Raw genomic sequence first — 11,516 nt, forward strand, 5'->3', positions numbered from 1 at the left:
TTCAAGAACTCCCCTCTTCTGAGGCGTCCCATTACTCACAGGATTCCTCTCAGAGGTGTACATGAATTGGTTATTTGCAACCATGTAAATGAGTTCTTGAACTTCTGCAGGCGTTTTCTTTAAGTGAATGGATCCACCTGCAGAATGGTCCAGTGACATCTTAGAAAGCGCAGATAGACCATCATAGAATATATCCAAAATGGTCCACTCTGAAAGCATGCCAGAGGGACACTTTTTGGTCAACTACTTGTATCTTTCCCAAGCTTCATAGAGGGATTCACCATCTTTTTGCTTGAAGGTCTGAACATCCACTCTAAGCTTGCTCATCTTTTGAGGAGGAAAAAACTTAGCCAAGAAGGCCGTGACCAGCTTATCCCAAGAGTCCAGGCTATCTTTAGGTTATGAGTCCAACCATGTTCTAGCTTTGTCTCTTACAGCAAAAGGGAAAAGCATGAGCTTGTAAATTTCAGGATCTACTCCATTAGTCTTAACGGTATCACAGATTTGCAAGAACTCAGTTAAAAATTGGTAGGGATCTTCTGATGGAAGTCCATGAAACTTGCAGTTCTGTTGTATTAGAGCAACTAGTTGAGGTTTCAGCTCAAAATTGTTTGCTCCAATGATAGGGATTAAGATGCTTCTTCCATAAAAATTGGAAGTAGGTGTTGTATAATCACCAAGCATCCTCCTTGCATTATTGTTGTTGTCATTATTTTTGGCTGCCATCTCCTCTTCTTTTTTGAAATTTTCTGTAAGGTTTTCTCTGAATTGTTGTATTTTAGCTTCTCTTAGTTTCTTCTTCAGAGTCCTTTCAGGTTCAAGATCAGCTTCAACAAGAATGCCTTTTTCCTTGTTCCTGCTCATATGAGAGAGAAGAAAATAAAGAAAGTATGGAATCCTCTATGTCACAGTATAGAGATTTCTTTATGTGAGTAGAAGAGAAGAAGAATAGAAGAGGAAAAATTCGAACACAGAGAGAAGAGAAGATGGTTCAAATTATAAGTAGAAGAGATGTGTTAATAAATAAATAAATAAATAAATAGAGGAGGATGAGAGGGAGAGAATTTCAAAAATTGTTTTTGAAAAAAAGGTTAGTGATTTTCAAAAATTAAGAGAAGAAATAGAATAAAATTAAAATGTAAACAATTAGTTAATTAAAAAGAATTTTGAAAAAAAAGGTGAGGGATTTTCGAAAATTAGAAGAGAGAGAATTAGTTAGGTGGTTTTGAAAAAGATAGGAAACAAACAAAAAGTCAATTAGTTAGTTGAAAAAGATTTGAAAATCAATTTTGAAAAGATAGGAAGTTAGAAAAGATTTTTTTGAAAAAGATATGATTTGGAAGAGATATGTTTGAAAAGATATGATTGAAATTTATTTTGAAAAAGATTTGACTTTTAAAATTAAAATTGATTACTTGACTAACAAGAAACTAAAAGATATGATTCTAGAATTTAAAGATTGAACCTTTCTTAACAAGAAAGCAACAAACTTCAAATTTTTTAATCAATCACATTAGTTGTTAGTAAAGTTTTCAAAATTTTGAAATGAAATTAAGAAAAAAATTTTGGAAATCAACTTTAAAAATGTTCGAAAATATAAAAAAAATGAAAAAGATTTGATTTTTGAAAAAGATTTGAAAACATAAGATTTCTAAAATTGAAATCTTGACTTGACTAACAAGAAACAACTTATTTTAAAATTTTTTGACTAAGTCAACCCAAAGATTTCGAAAATTATGAGTAAAATGACGAAAAGATATTTTTTTATTTTTGAATTTTTAATGATGAGAGAGAAAAACACAAAAATGACTCAATGCATGAAAATTTTAGATCAAAACACATGATGCATGCAAGATTGCTATGAATGTCAAGATGAATACCAAGAACACCTTGAAGATCATGATGAACATCAAGAACTTATTTTTGAAAAAATTTTTCAAGAAAAAAAAACATGCAAGACACCAAACTTAGAAATCTTTCATGTTTAGACACTATGAATGCAAGAATGAATATGAAAAACACCATACAACACAAAACAATAAAATATGAAGATCAAACAAGAGGATTCATCAAGAACAACTTGAAGATCATGAAGAACATATGCAATGCATGAATTTTCGAAAAATTCACGAAAAATAGAAACATGCAATTGACACCAAACTTAAAACATGACACAAGACTCAAACAAGAAACACAAAATTTTTTTGGTTTTTATGATTTTATAAATTTTTTTTGATTTTTTGAAAATTAATTTTGGAAAAATAAAAAAAATTAAAAAATTTGAAAGATTTTTGAAAACTTTTTGAAAATAAAATAATAGTTAAAAACAAGAAGAAAATTACCTAATCTGAGCAACAAGATGAACCGTCAGTTGTCCAAACTCAAACAATCCCCGGCAACGGCGCCAAAAACTTGGTGCACGAAATTGTGATCATCAACAATGGCGCCAATAGACTTGGAGCTCTCAAACGTGAATCACACTTTGTCACAACTTCGCACAACTAACCAGCAAGTGCACTGGTTGTCCAAGTAATACCTTACGTGAGTAAGGGTCGATCCCATGGAGATTGTTGGTATGAAGCAAGCTATGGTCATCTTGTAAATCTCAGTTAGGCGGATTCAAATGGTTATAATGGTTTTCGAATATAAAGATAAATAGAGCATAAAATAGAGATAGAGATACTTATGTAATTCATTGGTGGGAATTTCAGATAAGCGCATGAAGATACTGTATTCTTTTTGAATCTCTACTTTCCTACTGCTTTCATCCAATCATTCTTACTCCTTTCCATGGTAAGCTGTATGTTGGGTTTCACCGTTGTCAATGGCTACCTCCCGTCCTCTCAGTGAAAATGGTCCAAATGCTCTGTCACAGCACGACTAATCATCTGTCGGTTCTCGATCATGTCGGAGTAGAATCCAGTGACTCTTTTGCGTCTGTCACTACGCCCAACATTCGCGAGTTTGAAGCTCGTCACAATCATCCCATCTCAAATCCTACTCGGAATACCACAGACAAGGTTTAGACTTTCTGGATCTTAGGAATGGCCACCAATAATTCTAGCTTATACCACGAAGATTCTGATTAAGGAATCCAAGAGATACATGCTCGATCTAAGGTAGAACGGAAGTGGTTGTCAGGCACGCGTTCTTAGGTGAGAATGATGATGAGTGTCACGGATCATCACATTCATCATGTTAAAGTGCAGCAAATATCTTAGAATAAGAATAAGCATGAATTGAATAGAAGAACAATAGTAATTGCATTAATACTCGAGGAACAGCAGAGCTCCACACCTTAATCTATGGTGTGTAGAAACTCCACCGTTGAAAATACATAAGTGATAGTCCAGGCATGGCCAAATGGCCAGCCCCCATGAATGTCTAAAATCGCATACACTGATTAAAGATCTGGTCAAAGACTTCTAATATAATAGTAAAAAGTTCTATTTATACTAAACCAGCTACTAGGGTTTACAGAAATAAGTCTAAGTGCAGAAATCCACTTCCGGGGTCCACTTTGGTGTGTGCTTGGGCTAAGCTTGAGATTTACACGTGCAGAGGCTTTTCTTGGGGTTAAACGCCAAGTTGTGACGTGTTTTTGGCGTTTAACTCTGGTTTGTGACGTGTTTCTGGCGTGTTACTCCAGAATGCAGCATGGAGCTGTCGTTGAACGTCAATTTTCATCGTCTAAACTTGAATAAAGTATGAACAATTATATATTGATGGAAAGCCCTGGATGTCTACTTTCCAACGCAATTGAGAGCGTGCCTTTCGAGGTTCTGTAGCTCCAGAAAATCCATTTCGAGTGCAGGGAGGTCGGAATCCAACAACATCAGCAGTCCTTTGTCAGCCTCCTATCAGATTTTTGCTCAGGTCCCTCAATTTCAGCCAGAAAATACCTGAAATCACAAAAAAATACACAAACTCATAGTAAAGTCCAAAAATGTGAATTTTGCATAAAAACTAATAAAAACATCCCTAAAAGTAGCTAGATCCTACTAAAAATACCTAAAAACAATGCCAAAAAGCGTATAAATTATCCGCTCATCAACAGAAAAACTGTTTAGGTAGGTAGGACCCAAGTTGGCTATCATACGGAAGCTGTTAACAACGTATACTCATCCCACCTAAGCTTGCGCAATCAAGGCACTCCCATTGTTGAATGTGGAGAAGCAACCAAAGAGCTTACTGAGGGAGTGAAATTAGAGCTCCAAGGTGAAGAAGAGGAGTTAAGGCAAGTGGTGCAACAAGAGGAAAAGGTAGTTATAATTGAAGCAAAGGAAGTGGTTGAAGATTTAGGAGATGTTAGATTCGAAGAGGAATCCCAAGTTGAAGTGCCTTCTTCCATGGAGTTTGAAGTTGATGTTGCGGAGGAAAGTGCACAACCTCTAAGGCACAATATGAGTGAAGAATTGGAAGAAGTGCCCCAAGAAATAAGTCCTCCCATTTATGATGATTCCGCATCAATATATGATCCTTTTAAGCTTGATGAACCCATCCCCACTATGCTTGGAATTGATGATGAGGTAGATTTCACTCAACCTTTTATTTATGACTTGAGTGATGGGGAAGAGTTAGAAGGAATCGGTGAAGAAGAATGTGAACTTGAAGAAGCTTGGCAAGAGGTAGAGCTTGAAGAACCTTGCCAAATGGAGGAAGCCTCTAGAAGAGGATGGACGGGAGTGGAACATGCTCTATCAAGACCGTTGGGAACTCCTCCACCTATGTTGTCATCTAATTCTTCATTTGAGTGGGTAAAACTTCTAACTCATGGCTTTATTATCCCACTTGAATTTGTTTTGCTTGAAACGGATGGCCAACTTAGGGCGCTTTGTGGAATTAAGCATAAGAGGAGGATGTTTAGTGGTTGGCGTTGTAAATCTAGGCTCATTATGGTTGAAGCACCAAGGAGCAAGGGTTGGTATACTTCTCAATTGGATAGGTCTAGGAGGGTAGTATGGTGTCATCATGAGAATTCATCTTTTCCACCACCCGGGAGGAATCAATGTGATCAACTTGAAGACAGGTGTCAAAATAAAGTATGGGACCCCGAATTACAAGAGGAGGATCAACTTTGGGAGCCCATGGTTTATAAAGAACTCCATCAAAACTTGGAATTATTATCTTTGAATGATGAAGCACAATGGAAGACCAAGTATTGGTGGATGTTCAAGGATGGATTCAAGCACAAGCCACCTTAATGAGAGCTCCCCATAAGTCCAACTTAAGGACAATAAACAAAAGTGCTAGGTGGGAGACACCCCACCATGGTAACATCTTTCCTTTTTTTTTTGTAAATATTGGTAAAATAAGTTTAATTTCATGTTTTGCTTGGTTAGTTGAGTGTAATAGGGAGTCTAGTATGTTAAATAAGGTTTTATGATGTTTTGGTAGCTGTTTGGAGGTTTGGAATGCTTGGTTTGGTGGAAGAACTTAGCAAAAGTTTGAAAAACAGAGCACCAACCCATGCGTACGCATCATCCACGCGTACGCGTAGTCGTAAGCTTTTCGACCATCCACGCGCACGCATGCCCCACGCGTACGCGTGGATCCAGAAGTTTCACTCTTTCATACATAAACCCGAGAGTTGTTCCTACTTCATGCCAACTTTGCGCCCGAGGCACAACTCTAACCACGCGTACGTGTGCTCTACGCGTACGCGTCGCCGCTCCAAATAGCCCATCACGCGTACGTGTGCCTAACGAACGGTTTCTGTGTGGTCTAGAATTCACAAATAAGCTCTCGTTGAAAGTATAGCTTCTAAACCAACAAGAATACTTTCGTAAAAAAACTTGTTTGTCACGAGTAATGGTGCACGAAATTGTGATCACTACTTTTCACAACTCAAATAATCCCCGGTAATGAATCCAAAAACTTGGTGTTCAATACCATGGCATAAACACAACTTCGCACAACTAACCAGCAAGTGCACTGGGTCGTCCAAGTAATAAACCTTACGCGAGTAAGGGTCGATCCCACAGAGATTGTTGGTATGAAGCAAGCTATGGTCACCTTGTAAATCTTAGTCAGGCAGACTCAAATGGTTATGGATGATATATGAATAAAATATAAAGATAAAGATAGAGATACTTATGTATTTCATTGGTGAGAACTTCAGATAAGCGAATGGAGATGCTTTGTCCCTTCCGTCTCTCTGCTTTCCTACTGTCTTCATCCAATCCTTCTTACTCCTTTCCATGGCAAGCTGTATGTTGGGCATCACCGTTGTCAGTGGCTACAGTCCCGTCCTCTCAGTGGAAATGTTCAACGCACCCTGTCACGGCACGGCTATCCAGCTGTCGGTTCTCGATCATGTCGGAATAGAATCCAGTGATTCTTTTGCGTCTGTCACTAACGCCCCACAATCGCGAGTTTGAAGCTCGTCATAGTCATTCAATCATTGAATCCTACTCAGAATACCACAGACAAGGTTTAGACATTCCGGATTCTCTTGAATGCCGCCATCAATTCTAGCTTATACCACGAAGATTCCGGTTAAAGAACCCAAGAGATAAACATTAGAGCCTTGTTTACTTGTAGAACGGAGGTGGTTGTCAGTCACGCGTTCATAAGTGAGAATGATGATGAGCGTCACATAATCATCACATTCATCAAGTTCTTGAGTGCGAATGAATATCTTGGAATAAGAACAAGCTGAATTGAATAGAAGAACAATAGTAATTGCATTAATACTCGAGGTACAGCAGAGCTCCACACCTTAATCTATGGTGTGTAGAAACTCCACCGTTGAAAATACATAAGAACAAGGTCTAGGCATGGCCGTGAGGCCAGCCCCCAGTGATCAAAAGATTCAAAGATCTCCAGATGAAAAATACAATAGTAAAAGGTCCTACTTATAGGTAACTAGTAGCTTAAGAATTACAAAGATGAGTAAATGACATAAAAATCCACTTCCGGGCCCACTTGGTGTGTGTTTGGGCTGAGCATTGAAGCATTTTCGTGTAGAGACTCTTCTTGGAGTTAAACGCCAGCTTTTGTGCCAGTTTGGGTGTTTAACTCCCACTTTGGTGCCAGTTCCGGCGTTTAACGCTGGGAATTCTGAGGGTGACTTTGAACGCCAGTTTGGGCCATCAAATCTTGAGCAAAGTATGAACTATCATATATTTCTGGAAAGCTCAGGATGTCTACTTTCCAACGCCGTTGAGAGCGCGCCAATTGGGCTTTTGTAGCTCCAGAAAATTCACTTCGAGTGCAGGGAGGTCAGAATCCAACAGCATCTGCAGTCCTTTTCAGTCTCTGAATCAGATTTTTGCTCAGGTCCCTCAATTTCAGCCAGAAAATACTTGAAATCACAGAAAAACACAAAAACTCATAGTAAAGTCCAGAAAAGTGAATTTTAATTAAAAACTAATAAAAATATACTAAAAACTAACTAAATCCTACTAGAAACATACTAAAAACAATGCCAAAAAGCGTATAAATTATCCGCTCATCACAACACCAAACTTAAATTGTTGCTTGTCCCCAAGCAACTGAAAATCAAATAAGATAAAAAGAAGAGAATATGCAATGAATTCCAAAAACATCTATGAAGATCAGAATTAATTAGATGAGTGGGGCTTTTAGCTTTTTGCCTCTGAACAATTTTGGCATCTCACTCTATCCTTTGAAATTCAGAATGATTGGCTTCTTTAGGAACTCAGAATCCAGATAGTGTTATTGATTCTCCTAGTTAAGTATGATGATTCTTGAACATAGCTACTTATTGAGTCTTGGCCGTGGCCCAAAGCACTCTGTCTTCCAGTATTACCACCGGATACATACATGCCACAGACACATAATTGGGTGAACCTTTTCAGATTGTGACTCAGCTTTGCTAGAGTCCCCAATTAGAGGTGTCCAGGGTTCTTAAGCACACTCTTTTTGCCTTGGATCACAACTTTATTTCTTTCTTTTTCTTTCTTTTTCTCTTTCTCTTTTTTTTTTTCTTTTTTTTCGTTCTTTTTTTTTGTATTCACTGCTTTTTCTTACTTCAAGAATCATTTTTATGATTTTTCAGATCCTCAGTAACATGTCTCCTTTTTCATCATTCTTTCAAGAGCCAACAATTTTAACATTCATGAACCACAAATTCAAAAGACATATGCACTGTTCAAGCATACATTCAGAAAACAAAAGTATTGCCACCACATCAAAATAATTAATCTCTTATAAAATTTAGAATTCATGTAATTCTTCTCTTTTTCAATTAAGAACACTTTTCATTTAAGAGAGGTGATGGATTCATAGGACATTCATAACTTTAAGGCATAGACACTAAGACACTAATGATCATAAGACACAAACATGGATAAACATAAGCATGAAAATTTGAAAAACAAGAAAATAAAAAACAAGGAGATTAAAGAACGGGTCCACCTTAGTGATGGCGGCTTGTTCTTCCTCTTGAAGATCTTATGGAGTGCTTGAGCTCCTCAATGTCTCTTCCTTGCCTTTGTTGCTCCTCTTTCATGATTCTTTGATCTTATCTAATTTCATGGAGGAGGATGGAATTTTCTTGGTGCTCCACCCTTATTGTCCCATGTTGGAACTCAATTCTCCTAGGGAGGTGTTGATTTGCTCCCAATAGTTTTGTGGAGGAAAGTGCATCCCTTGAGGCATCTCAGGGATTTCATGATGAGTGGGATCTCTTGTTTGCTCCATCCTTTTCTTAGTGATGGGCTATAACCTCATGAACTTTTACTTCTTCTCCAATCATGATACTATGGATCATGATGGCCCGGTCTATAGTAACTTCGGACCGGTTGCTAGTGGGAATGATTGAGCGTTGGATAAACTCCAACCATCCCCTAGCTACGGGCTTGAGGTCATGCCTTCTCAATTGAACCGGCTTCCCTCTTAAATCTCTCTTCCATTGGGCGCCCTCTTCACAAATGATTGTGAGGGCTTGGTCCAACCTTTGATCAAAGTTGACCCTTTTTGAGTTCGAAAGGGATCTCGGGGATCACCTTCTTCAAGGCCACAACTTCATAGAAGTGGTCTTGATGCACCCTTGAGATGAATCTCTCCATCTCCCATGACTCGGAGGTGGAAGCTTTTGCCTTCCCTTTCCTCTTTCTAGAGGTTTCTCCGGCCTTGGATGCCATAAATGGTTATGGAAAAACAAAAAGCAATGCTTTTACCACACCAAACTTAAAAGGTTTGCTCGTCCTCGTGCAAAAGAAGAAAGAAGAGAATAGAAGAAGAAGAAATAGAGGAGATGGAGGTGGCTTTGTGGTTCGGCCATTATGGGTGGGTTTGGGAGGGAAAGTGGTTTGAATTTGAATGGTGAGATAGGTGGGGTTTTATGAAGGATGGATGTGAGTGGTGAAGAGAAAGGGTGGTGGGTTAGGTGGGGATCCTGTGGGGTCCACAGATCCTGAGGTGTCAAGGAAAAGACATCCCTGCACCAAGTGGCGAGCAAAATTCCTCTATGTGCCAATTCTGGCGTCAAACGCCAGGCTGGTGCCCATTTCTGGTGTTTAACGCCAGGTGCTTGCCCTTTTCTGGCGTTTAACGCCAGTCTGGTGCCCCCTTCTGGCGTTAAACGCCCAGAATGGTGCCAGACTGGGCGTTAAACGCCCATTTCCTGCCCTTACTGGCGTTTAAACGCCAGCAAGGCCTTCCTCCAGGGTGTGCTATTTTTCTTTCTGTTTTTCATTCTGTTTTTGCTTTTTCAATTGATTTTGTGACTTCTCATGATCATCAACCTACAGAAAACATAAAATAACAAAGGAAAATAGATAAAATATAACATTGGGTTGCCTCCCAACAAGCGCTTCTTTAATGTCAGTAGCTTGACAGAGGGCTCTCATGGAGCCTCACAGATGCTCAGAGCAATGTTGGAACCTCCCAACACCAAACTTAGAGTTTGAATGTGGGGTTCAACACCAAACTTAGAATTTGGTTGTGGCCTCCCAACACCAAACTTAGAGTTTGACTTTGGGGGCTCTGTTTGACTCTGTTTTGAGAGAAGCTCTTCATGCTTCCTCTCCATGGTGACAGAGGGATATCCTTGAGCCTTAAACACAAAGGATTCTTCATTCACTTGAATGATCAATTTTTCTCTGTCCACATCAATCACAGCCTTTGCTGTGGCTAGGAAGGGTCTGCCAAGGATGATGGATTCATCCATGCACTTCCCAGTCTCTAGGACTATGAAATCAGCAGGGATGTAATGGTCTTCAATTTTTACCAGGACATCCTCTACAAGTCCATAAGCTTGTTTTCTTGAATTGTCTGCCATCTCTAGTGAGATTCTTGCAGCTTGTACCTCAAAGATCCCTAGCTTCTCCATTACAGAGAGAGGCATGAGGTTTACACTTGACCCTAAGTCAGACAGAGCCTTCTTAAAGGTCATGGTGCCTATGGTACAAAGTATTGAAAACTTCCCAGGATCATGTCTCTTTTGAGGTAATTTCTGCCTAGACAAGTCATCCAGGTCTTTGGTGAGCAAAGGAGGTTCGTTCTCCCAAGTCTCATTACCAAATAACTTGTCATTTAGCTTCATGATTGCCCCAAGGTATTTAGCAAATTGCTCTTCAGTGACATACTCATCCTCTTCAGAGGAAGAATACTCATCAGTGCTCATGAATGGCAGAAGTAAATCCATTGGAATCTCTATGGTCTCAGTGTGAGCCTCAGATTCCCATGGTTCCTCATTAGGGAACTCATTGGAGGCCAGTGGACGTCCATTGAGGTCTTCCTCAGTGGCGCTCACTGCCTCTTCATCCTCTCCAAATTCGGCCATGTTGATGGCCTTACACTCTCCTTTTGGATTTTCTTCTGTATTGCTTGGAAGAGTACTAGGAGGGAGTTCAGTAATTTTCTTGCTTAGCTGTCCCACTTGTGCCTCCAAATTCCTAATGGAGGACCTTGTTTCAGTCATGAAACTTTGAGTGGTTTTGATTAGATCAGAGACCATGGTTGCTAAGTCAGAGTGGCTCTGCTTAGAATTCTCTGTTTGTTGCTGAGAAGATGATGGAAAAGGCTTGCCATTGCTAAACCTGTTCCTTCCATCATTATTATTGTTGAAACCTTGTTGAGGTCTCTGTTGATCCTTCTATGAGAGATTTGGATGATTTCTCCATGAAGAATTATAGGTGTTTCCATAGGGTTCTCCCATGTAATTCACCTCTTCCATTGAAGGGTTCTCAGGATCATAAGCTTCTTCTTCAGATGAAGCATCCTTAGTACTGCCTGGTGCATTTTGCATTCTAGACAGACTTTGAGAGATCAAATTGACTTGTTGGGTCAATATTTTGTTCTGAGCCAGTATGGCATTTAGAGTATCAATCTCAAGAACTCCTTTCTTCTTATTTATCCTATTGTTCACAGGATTCCTTTCAGAAGTGTACATGAATTGGTTATTTGCAACCATTTCAATGAGCTCTTGAGCTTCTGTTGGTGTCTTCTTCAGATGAAGAGATCCTCCAGCAGAGCTATCCAAAGACAACTTGGACAGTTCAGACAGACCATCATAGAAAATACCTATGATGCTCCATTTAGAAAGA

General features: G+C 39.1%; 1 non-coding gene across 1 annotated transcript; it reads left to right on the forward strand.

The window, feature by feature from the left end:
* The first annotated feature begins 217 nt into the window (after nucleotides 1-217).
* On the forward strand, nucleotides 218-321 carry LOC130964719 (small nucleolar RNA R71). Its single transcript, XR_009080796.1, has one exon. It is a non-coding gene; the product is annotated as a small nucleolar RNA R71 (small nucleolar RNA).
* The last annotated feature ends 11,195 nt before the right edge of the window (nucleotides 322-11,516 follow it).

The sequence above is a fragment of the Arachis stenosperma genome, chromosome 2 (assembly GCF_014773155.1).
Source record: "Arachis stenosperma cultivar V10309 chromosome 2, arast.V10309.gnm1.PFL2, whole genome shotgun sequence".
NCBI lineage: Eukaryota > Viridiplantae > Streptophyta > Magnoliopsida > Fabales > Fabaceae > Arachis > Arachis stenosperma.